Raw genomic sequence first — 11112 nt, 5'->3', positions numbered from 1 at the left:
GCACTGGCAGAGAAGAGCAGGAGGGTTCCTGGTACTTGGGTTGAGTGGTGTTGTGTCCACCATACACTTTGCTATTTGCTGAAGGCCACCATGGTGGGCCGGATGGGCTGGTTCTTGCTCATGGCTGTAATGTACATCACTGGAGCTGGCCTTTATGCTGCTTGAATTCCTAAGTGCCTCTTTCTTGGAAAATTTGACATATGGTTCCGGTCTCATCACATTTTTCATGTCCTAGTCGTGGCAGCAGCCTTTGTCCACTTCTATGGGGTCTCTAACCTTCAGGAATTTCATTATGGCCTAGAAGATAGCTGTACTGATAGCTCCCTTCTCTGAGCCTTCCACCTGAGGGGTAGAGGAGGAGCTTCCCAAGTACTTTAAAAATAACTTCTTTGCTGAAGTGAGAGGAAGAGTCTGAGTTGTCTGTTTCTAGAAGAAACCTTTTGGAGAATTCACTAAGAACCAAGCTTCGGCCCACTTTCACACCCACTGGGCAATAAATGCAACATTTCCATTCCCCTAGCTGGGGAGGGTGGGGATAGCGAAACTGAGCCACCCCCCTCCTCAGCAAGGCAACTACCAGCCCCTCACAGAGACAGTACTTCGAAACTCATGTTGGGATTTTTACCCCCTCTTCCACCATTTTGGGAAAGAATTATGGACTGGGATTCTTCAGAAATTCTGGGGTTTTTTTTCCTGGAAAAAATGTCCCTCCCTTACCCCCATCCTTATTTTGTAGCCTGGCTTATAACAGGCCATCGATTTTGTAGCACACTTTTCAAAAACAATTATATAACCTAATCCCATCTTTCTATGGTTTGGATCTACTTACACAGAAGGAGGAATAAAGCCACCAACTTTTACATATTCTGGCTAATCATGAAAGTGTGTAGAGACTTCAAATAACTTGAGTTTTAATTATTTTATTGGCAAAGTAATGCAAATTTAAAAAGGGGAAAGATATTTAATATTTAATACTAAGCTTTAAAAAGAAACCTGCTATTATTGCTATGTATCTTGATGCAAAGGCTATGATGATAATAAAAGAATGTACAGGCCAGGCGTGGTGGCTCACACCTGTAATCCTAGCACTCTGGGAGGCCAAGGTGAGAGGATCGCTTGAGCTCAGGAGTTTGAGACCAGACTGAGCAAGAGTGAGTCCTTGTCTCTGCAAAAAATAGAAAAATTAACTAGGTGTGGTGATGCATGCCTGTAGTCCCAGCTATTTGGGAGGCTGAGGCAGGAGGATGGGTTAATCCCAGGAGTTTAAGGTTGCAATGAGCTATGACAATGCCACTGAACTCTAGCTGGGGCGATAGAATGAGACTCTGCCTTGGAAAACAAATACTATAGGATATGCCCCCTGCAAAGACCAGGGACTCTGTACAATCTATAGCCCTGAGTGCAGTGCATCACAAAACAAATGCCCAGAACAAGGTCCATCTGCATACCACCGCTTAGCCTAACTAAAGGTAAATTAATGGATTCAGACTACAGCCCATTCTCACACTGTCATTCAGCTTAGTGTGAAATAACTATCAATAAAACAAGTGCCTGTATCCATACCATAGATTAGTAAATCATGGCAAGATGTGATAATTTGGGGTTTATATATACTGAACTGTGAAGGACCTATCTTCACACACTTAAAAATGAGCTGTCTAGTACAGACTGTATCATGTGTAGTGAATGGGTAGGATGAATATAGGTTTTTGTTTTGCAAGTATTATGTTCTGATTTGCCAAATAGTGGCATGTCTGTGAATCATGGTCTATGAAGATCCTGTCTCAGAGCCTACGGAGTAATGGGTTGGGGATGTCTGTGTGACCCCCATTTGTAGGAGTGCTGTTTTTGTTTTGACTGAGTGTGGGTATAGAATTAGGCCCGTATCTGTCTGGAGAGGGGGCTTCATGGCCATATTCTTGGAGGGGACTGTCTCATATTTGCTGAGCAGCAGGGATCACTAACTCAGATGTCAGCAGGTAAATTAATGAATACTTTAGGCTGAGTATTTACACATTTAACTGTCAAAGAATATCAATTATTTCCATAAAGAAATTAACTCTCTCCTATTTTTCCTGAAACACTAACCCCTCATGGAAATGTTAGTTCACAAAATGTCCTTTTTCTTAAATGTCCTCTTTAATATGAGAGAAAAAGGAACAGTATAAGTACAATGATAAATGGTACCTAATCCCAGGATTATTCTGACAATGGAAGGGAGTAAACGGCAGCTTCTACCCTGCTCTAGCTGTACAGGAAAGCAGTCTAATGTTGCCAGATCTTCCAATTTCCAAGAGAGACTTAAAAAATCTAGATGATGATGATGATTCTTATTTTAGAGACAGGATCTTGCTGTGTTGCCCAGGCTGGTCGAGAGCTCCTGGGCTCAAGGGATCTTCCTACCTCAGTCCCCTAGTATCTGGGATTACAGGTGTACACTAGTATGCCCCCCAAAATACAGATTATGTTTTTAAAGGTGAAATATTCTGATTTTTAAGTCTTGGTTCAGTTCAAAAAGAAAGGAAGGAAGGGAAGGAGAAATGAAAGAAGGAAAGAGGGAAGGAAGGAAGGAAGGAAACAGAGGGAAAGAAAACATTGTGTGTGGGGAAAAGTGTGCAAGGTGGATCAAGGATCCACTTGAAGATGCCATTTTGAAATTTCTTCTTCTTTTTTTTTTGAGACAGAGTTTCACTTTGTTGCCCAGGCTAGAGTGAGTGCCATGGCGTCAGCCTAGCTCACAGCAACCTCAATCTCCTGGACTCAAGCAATCCTACTGCTTCAGCCTCCCAAGTAGCTGGGACTACAGGCATGTGCCACCATGCCCGACTAATTTTTTTTCTATATATAGTAGTTGGCCAATTAATTTCTTTATATTTATAGTAGAGACGGGGGTCTCACTCTTGCTCAGGCTGGTTTCGAACTCCTGACCTCGAGCGATCCGGCTGCCTTGGCCTCCCAGAGTGCTAGGATTACAGGCGTGAGCCACCGCGCCTGGCTACTGCAGGGCCTTTAATAAGATATTTAGGCGGGGCGCAGAAGGATCGCTTGAGCCCAGGAGTTTGAGGTTACTGTGAGCTAGGCTGACTCCATGGCACTCTAGCTCGGGCAACAGAGTGAGACTCTGTCTCAAAAAAAAGAAAAAAAAAGATATTTAACGAAGAGCATACAGTTGTGAATTAACCATAGCCAAATGGGATTTATTACAGAAAAGTGAGGGATGGTTCTGTATGATACTATATTAACATTATAATATTTATTGTATTAATGGACGAAAGGTAGAAAATCATATCCTCTTTATATATGCTAAAAAAGGCATCTGAGAAATTCAATGTTTAGTTATGATAATATTTTTAAATCTTGGTAAAACAAGGACAGATAGATATTGCCTTTACATGATATAAAAAAATAGGTCTTAAACAAAAAGCCAGCATCATGTTTTAGTATTTATATTTTTTCTGAACTACTTCCTATCTGCTCTTCTATGGCTTGAGTAGCAAGCAACCGAGTAAGCCCTAAAGCAAACCGTTACAATTTAGAATTAAAAACAAAATATTTAAATTTAAATAATCTCCTGGAGTAGAGAATAACCTTTCAGTGACTGGCTCTGACTGGAGGCAGGGATGCTGCCTCTACAGACAAATATGTGTCTAAATCTGTGTAAATAAAGCTGCTCTGGAAGCCCTCTGGCAGGCTGAAGAGGAGCTGGATTTCCTGGCTAGAAGTGGGGCAGCTGGCCCAGCAGGAAGGTAAAGTATTTTTCTGTGGGCTGAGCATGTGAGAGACAGTGTCACCATTAGATTACAAAACATAGAATCAGGAGGTGTTATGTAATGAATGGGCTGGCATTGCGCGTGTGTGGGAGGGGGAGAGAGTAAGAGAGAGAGTTGTCTAGCATGGAGCCTATCTCATATATGAAATATTTAAAAGATACCACAAGACTCAGAGCATGAGGGGTCCTAAGTGAATCCATCAACTAGGATAAATGAGGTGGTCTATACTGCAGTAGCTCTTAGTTCCCATTTTCCTTATCTAGGTTTCTACTTTTGGGCTTGTTAATTTTTGTTTCTCTTATTTCTTTCTCTTTCTTTCTTTTTCTTTCTTTTTTTTTTTTTTTTTTTTTTTTTTTTTGAGACAGAGTCTCGCTTTGTTGCCTAGGCTAGAGTGAGTGCCATGGCGTCAGCCTAGCTCACAGCAACCTCAATCTCCTGGCTCAAGCAATCCTTCTGCCTCAGCCTCCCGAGTAGCTGGGACTACAGGCATGCGCCACCATGCCCAGCTAATTTTTTTTTATATATGTATATTAGTTGGCCAATTAATTTCTTTCTATTTTTTTTTATAGTAGAGACGGGGTCTCGCTCTTGTTCAGGCTGGTTTCGAACTCCTGACCTTGAGCAATCCGCCCGCCTCGGCCTCCCAGAGAGCTAGGATTATAGGCGTGAGCCACCACGCCCGGCCTCTTTTTCTTTCTCTTTTTCTTTCTTCTCTTTCTCTCTTTCTTTCTTGTAGCTCTCTGCAGGAAAAGGTTTGTTAGTTTAAATGACATGCTTTGACTCCCACCTTCAACCTGTGCGGCAATCATTGAGCTTATTCTACATTTCTTCTTCACTTCCATTTTTTGTTGTATTTCTACTTTGTCAGAAGACGTTAATCAATTCTTATATTTATTTTACTCTTAGGTTTACAATTAAATATATTCAATTCTCAATATGTGGTGTTTTTTTGTTTGGGTGTTTTTGGCCAAAGTTTTCCAGTCATTTCTTACGTGTATAAAACTTGACCTAATGTTAAATTACCATTGAGTTTAAAAAAAAAAAAAAAAAACTTGACCTTTAGTAGAATCCTCAGAAAGAGTTCTTGAATATAAAATATCTTTTTTTTTTTTTCTTTGAGACAGAGTCCCACTTTGTTGCCCTGGCTAGAGTGCCATAGTGTCAGCCTAGCTCACAGCAACATCAAACTCCTGGGCTCAAGTGATCCTCCTGCCTCAGCCTCCTGAGTAGCTGGGACTACAGGCATGTACCACCATACCCGGATAATTTTTTCTATATATTTTTAGTTGGCCAATTAATTTCTTTCTATTTTTAGTAGAGACGACGTCTCACTCTTGCTCAGGCTGGTTTCGAACTCCTGATCTCGAGCGATCCACCTGCCTCGGCCTCCCAGAGTGCTAGGATCACAGGCGTGAGCCACCGCGCCCGGCCACAAAATATCTTGAGTTCTTGAAAATTTAAAACTGGAGTCTTTGGCTCACACTTTTTTTTTTTACTTGAATTTCCTTAAAATGTTTCTTCACCGTTATCTTACTTCCTACAATTCTGTCAAGTACTTTGATGCCACCTGATTTTCTTTTCCTGTATGTAGGTCACTTGGTTTTTGTGTTTTGTTTTGTTTTTTTGCCTGTAGACCCAAAGGAGTTGTGTGTGTGTGTGTGTGTGTGTGTGTGTGTGTGTGACAGACAAAGTCTTGCTCTATTGCCCAGGCTAGAGAGCAGTGGCATCAGCCTAGCCCTAGTTTGAGCCTCAAACTCTTAGGTTCAAGGGATCCTGCTGCCTCAGCTTCCTGAGTAACTGGGACTACAGGCATGTGCCACCATGCTCAGCTAATTTTTCTTTCTTTTTTTTTTGAGACAGAGTCTCACTTTGTTGCCCAGGCTAGAGTGCCATGGTGTCAGCAACCTCAGACTCCTGGGCTCAAGCAATACTTCTGCCTCAGCCTCCCAAGTAGCTGAGACTACACTATGCCTCGCTAATTTTTTCTATATATTTTTAGCTGCCCAATTAACTTCTTTCTTTTCTTTTTTTCTTTCTTTCTTCTTCTTCTTTTTTTTTTTTTTGTAGAGACAGGGTCTTGCTCTTGCTCAAGCTGGTCTCGAGCTCCTAAACTCAAATGATCCACCTGCCTCAGCCTCCCAGAGTGCTAGGATTACAGGCGTGAGCCACTGTGCCTGGCCCTGCAGAAAAGTTTTAATTCTTGCTTCTCCCCCAATAGTATCTTTGTGCAGATGTTGGGTTCCTTTTTCTGATCATTATAAAGTGTCTTGGATTTTCCTGGTTCAGTAGTAACATTCTTATTGATTGTATATGAAGACAGGGATTTGGAAGCCTTATTTGGTTTATTGGTTCAAGAGCACCCTCTTCTGTTGATACAATAAAGTACAGTTTCTTTAATAAATGGTGCTTTTGTAGGAAGGGGTAATTTGATCTTCTGATTCTGTGATGCTGTTCCTCTAGTGGATATTTCTGTCTTGCTTTCACAAAACTACTGCTTTTTGTCCTGTGCAATTTTTAGGCCCCTTCTGTTTGATCCTTAGTCACTGCTCCGATCTCCCAGGTCTCAAACCTGTTTTTAGTATTTAGTTAGGGTGGGACTTTCTCCTTCTGAGTGAGAACTCTCTGTACTGTTATCCTGTTTTACTACTGCCAGCACTCTACAGAAGTTCCTTCTCACAATTCCTGCCTAACATTTCATCTAAATGGAATGATATAATATGTGGTCCCTCGTGACTGGTTTCTTTCACCTAGCATAATTTCTTCAAGGTTTATCTATGTTGTAGTATATATCAGTACTTCATTTCTTTCATGGATGAATAATATTCCATTGTATAAATATACCACATTTTGTTTATTCATTTATCAGTTGATGGAAATGTGGATTATTTCCACTTTTTTGAGTATTGTGAATAGTACTGCTATAAAAATTTGTGTACGAGTTTTTGTGTGAACAGATATTTTTATTTTTCCTGGGTATAGACCTAGGAGTGGAATTATTGGGTCATATGGAAACTCTATGTTTAGCATTTTTTTTTTTTTTGAGACAGAGTCTCACTTTCTTGCCTAGGCTAGAGTGAGTGCCGTGGCGTCAGCCTAGCTCACAGCAACCTCAAACTCCTGGGCTCAAGCGATCCTCCTGCCTCAGCCTCCCGAGTAGCTGGGACTACAGGCACAAGCCACCATGCCTGGCTGATATATATATATATATATATATATATATATATATATATATATATATTAGTTGGCCAATTAATTTCTTTCTATTTTTATGGTAGAGACAGGGTCTTGCTCAGGCTGGTTTTGAACTCCTGACCTTGAGCAATCTGCCCGCCTTGGCCTCCCAGAGTGCTAGGATTACAGGCGTGAGCCACCGCGCCCCGCCTATGTTTAGCATTTTGAAGAATAGCCAAATTCTTCTCCAAAGTAGCTAAACCATTTCAAATTCCTACCAGAAATGAAGGTTCCCATTTCTCCACATCCTGAACACTTGTATTGTCTGTCTTTTTTTTGGTGCCGAAACCCACAATCTTTTTAAAATTATAGCCATTTTCATGGGTGTGAAGGGGTATTTTGTGGTTTTGCTTTGCATTTCCCTAATGATTAGCAATGTTGAAGGTCTTTAAATGTCCTTACTGGCATTTTAATATTTTCTTTGGTGAAATGTCCATTTAAGCCCTTTGCTGATTTTTAATTGGGCTATTTGTCTTTTTGTTTTTGAATTTTAAGATTCTTTATGCATTCTGGATACAAGTCCTTTGTCAGATATATGATTTGCAAATATTTTCTCTCATTCTGTGGGTAGTACTTTCACTTACTTGATGGTGACTTATATCGCACAGAAATTTTAATTTTTTTTGCTAAGTTGGTGCAAAAGTAATTGTGGTTTCAGACCATAAATTTTAAATCATTATAACTAGGCTCAAATACATCTTTATTAATCAAAATAGGAACCACTACAATCAACACATTTTTGCCAATGAGAAATAAGTTTGTTTATTCCTGCAGTGTAAAAATCACTGCTTTTAGAGTCAACAAATTCTTGGAAAGCATTTTCTGCACCCTGCTGGTTGTGGAAGCGTTTTCCCTGCAAAAAGTTGTTGAGATGCTTGAAGAAGTGGCAGTGGGTTGGTGAGAGGTCAGGGAATATGGCAGATGAGGCAAGACTTTGTAGCCTGATTTGTTCAACTTTTGAAGTGTTAGTTGTGCGATGTGCATTTGGGTGTTGTCCTGGAGAAGAATTGGGCCCTTTCTGTTGACCCATGCCGGCTGCAGGCATTGTAATTTTCGGTGCATCTCATCTACTGGCTGAGCATACTTCTTAGATGTAATGGTTTCACCAGGACTCACAAAGCTGTAGTGGATCACACCAGCAGCAGACTATCAAACAGTGACCATGACCTTTTTTTGGTGCAAGTTTGGCTTTGGGAAGTGCTTTAGAGCTGCTTCTCAGTCCAACCACTGAGCTTGTCATTGCCGGTTATATAAAATTCATTTTTCGTCACACGTCACAATCCAATTGACAAATGGTTTGTTGTGTACAAGAAGAGAAGATGACACTTCAAAACGACATTTTTTTTTTTTTTTTGAGACAGAGTCTCGCTTTGTTGTCCAGGCTAGAGTGAGTGCCGTGGCGTCAGCCTCGCTCACAGCAACCTCGAACTCCTGGGCTCAAGTGATCCTACTGCCTCAGCCTCCCGAGTAGCTGGGACTACAGGCATGTGCCACCATGCCTGGCTAATTTTTTATATATATATATCAGTTGGCCAATTAATTTCTTTCCATTAATAGTAGAGACGGGGTCTCGCTCTTGCTCAGGCTGGTTTTGAACTCCTGACCTCAAGCAATCCGCCCGCCTCGGCCTCCCAGAGAGCTAGGATTACAGGTGTGAACCACCGCACCCGGCCCAAAACGACAATTTTTTTTTTTTTTTTTTTTTTTTTTTTGAGACAGAGTCTCACTTTGTTGTCCAGGCTAGAGTGAGTGCCGTGGCGTCAGCCTACCTCACAGCAACCTCAAACTCCTGGGCTCAAGCAATCCTCCTGCCTCAGCCTCCCGAGTAGCTGGGACTACAGGCATGCGCCACCATGCCCGGCTAATTTTTTTATATATATATCAGTTGGCCAATTAATTTCTTTCTATTTTATAGTAGAGACGGGGTCTCGCTCTTGCTCAGGCTGGTTTTGAACTCCTGACCTTGAGCAATCCGCCCGCCTCGGCCTCCCAAGAGCTAGGATTACAGGCGTGAGCCACAGCGCCCGGCCTAAAACGACAATTTTTAAAAAAATTTTCAGTCAGGTCTTGAGGCACCCACATATCGAGCTTTTTCACCTTTCCAATTTGCTTCAAATGGCAAGTGACCATTAATGGTTGATGTTGAGTTCTCTGGCAACTTCTCCTATAGTTGTAAGAGGATCAGCTTTGATGATTGTTCTCAATTGGTTGTTGTCAACTTCTGATGGCCGGCCACTGTGCTCCTCATCTTCAAGGCTCTCGTCTCCTTTGCAAAACTTCTTGAACCACCACAGCACTGTACGTTCATTAGCAGTTCCTGGGCCAAGTGCGTTGTTGATGTTGGGAGTTGTCTCCGCTGCTTTACAAATTGCTTGACTGATACATTGTCTCTTTATGCCACCTGTTCTGTGTTCCTTTTTGTCTTTTTTCCTCTTTTGGATTACTTACATTAACAAAATGGCCAGGAGTGGTGGCTCATGCCTGTTATCCTAGCACTCTGGGAGGCCGAGGCAGGAGGATCTCTTGAGCTCAGGAGCTTGAGAGCAGCCTGAGCAAGAGCAAGACTTGTCTCTAGCAAAAATAGAAAAAAATCAGCTAGATGTGGTGGCACATGCCTGTAGTCCCAGCGACTTTGGGGGGGGGGGTTGAAGCAGGAGGATCACTTGAGCCCAGGAGTTTAAGGTTGCAGTGAGCTATGATGACGCCACGGCACTGTAGGTGGGCGACAGAGCAAGACTCTGTCTTAAAAAAAAAAATCATCATAGTCTGGTTTCTCTTCAGCTTGCATAAATCTTTTGTCTTTTACTAAAGATTTCCATGGAGAGGAACAACTCTTAGTTTTTAACTAATTTCTTGAGGCCTTGCTTTGGCAGGGTTAGTTTAAAAAAAAAATCAGGATTTTCCACTCCCATAAGTTTCAAAGTTTTACCTTTTTAAAAATGCTTTTGATAATTATTGGTAGGTAAGTCTAAGTGCATGCAGGTGGCAGAGCAGGTGATAAGGAGATATGGTCAAAGGGTGAGAGCCAGGACCAATAAGAACAGAGGAAAGAAACCACAACAGCAGGAACTTGAGGTTAGGGACTTTTCTGACCAGGAGCATGTGCAGAAGCTAAGAGCTTAATGAGGGACAGTAAACTTTCCCTCATTAACATAGTAAACATCACACCCATCTGCTCTATGACAGTTTACAAATGTCATGGCAACCCTTGGAAGTTACCCTATAGGGCTAGAAAAGAGAAGGAACCCCAATTCAAAGAACTCCCATCCGTTTCTTACAAATATCATGAATACTCCACCTCCAGCTTAGCATAAAATTGGGGAACCAACATAAAAAGGAGAAACTTCATTATGTTCAGGGGCTTCTCCACTCACAGGGACGGACCCATTCTTCTTTTTCCAGAACATACTTTCACTTTGTACCCTTTGCTTTGCAATAAAGGCTGCTTGCTTCATGTCTGTCATCACTGTGTCACACCAGCCCTGCTTGTGATTATTCCAAGCAAGGAGCCAAAGAACCAGGACATCTCTCTCCAATGCAACCCCAACCCCAACAGTTATCTTAGAAATTACAACATGTATCTATGACTTATCAAAGGCTAATATTATTCTTTACCTTTATCTTCCTCCCACATAATGCAAAGACCCTAGAACACTAAAATCCATTCAACTTTCTCAATTTATGTGCTATTGTTGTCATTTATTATTTTTTTGTTATAAAAAGCCACAGATTTATCATCTTAACCATTTTTAAGTGTGCAGTTCAGTAGAGGTAGTATATTTACATTGATTTCTAGAACAGCATGATCTAGAACAAGATGTCTAGAACTTTATCTTGCAAAACTGAAACTATGTGTTTATTTTAATATTCTACATATTCATATTTAACTTCACAAGACTTTATCATTATTATTTTATTTAGTCAGCATTTATTTAGAACCTACATTGTTACCACTTTCTTTTTTCTTCATTCCTACTATATTTCTGAGGTTCTGTTTGGGATCATTATCTTTCTGCCAAAAGAACAATGTTTAAAACTTCTTTTAATAGGTGTCTGCTGATGGTAAATTCTCTTAGGTTTTGTTGGCCTGAACGTGTCTTCATTTTATTTT

The 11112-nt window shown here is 41.0% G+C and overlaps 1 non-coding gene across 1 annotated transcript; it reads left to right on the top strand.

Annotated features, from left to right (window-relative positions):
* The first annotated feature begins 9762 nt into the window (after positions 1–9762).
* LOC142866013 (U5 spliceosomal RNA) lies at positions 9763–9878 on the top strand. Its single transcript, XR_012916086.1, has one exon. It is a non-coding gene; the product is annotated as a U5 spliceosomal RNA (small nuclear RNA).
* Positions 9879–11112: the final 1234 nt, after the last annotated feature.

This window comes from Microcebus murinus, chromosome X (assembly GCF_040939455.1).
Source record: "Microcebus murinus isolate Inina chromosome X, M.murinus_Inina_mat1.0, whole genome shotgun sequence".
Taxonomy (NCBI): domain Eukaryota; kingdom Metazoa; phylum Chordata; class Mammalia; order Primates; family Cheirogaleidae; genus Microcebus; species Microcebus murinus.
This window is presented reverse-complemented; position numbering and strand designations above follow the sequence as displayed.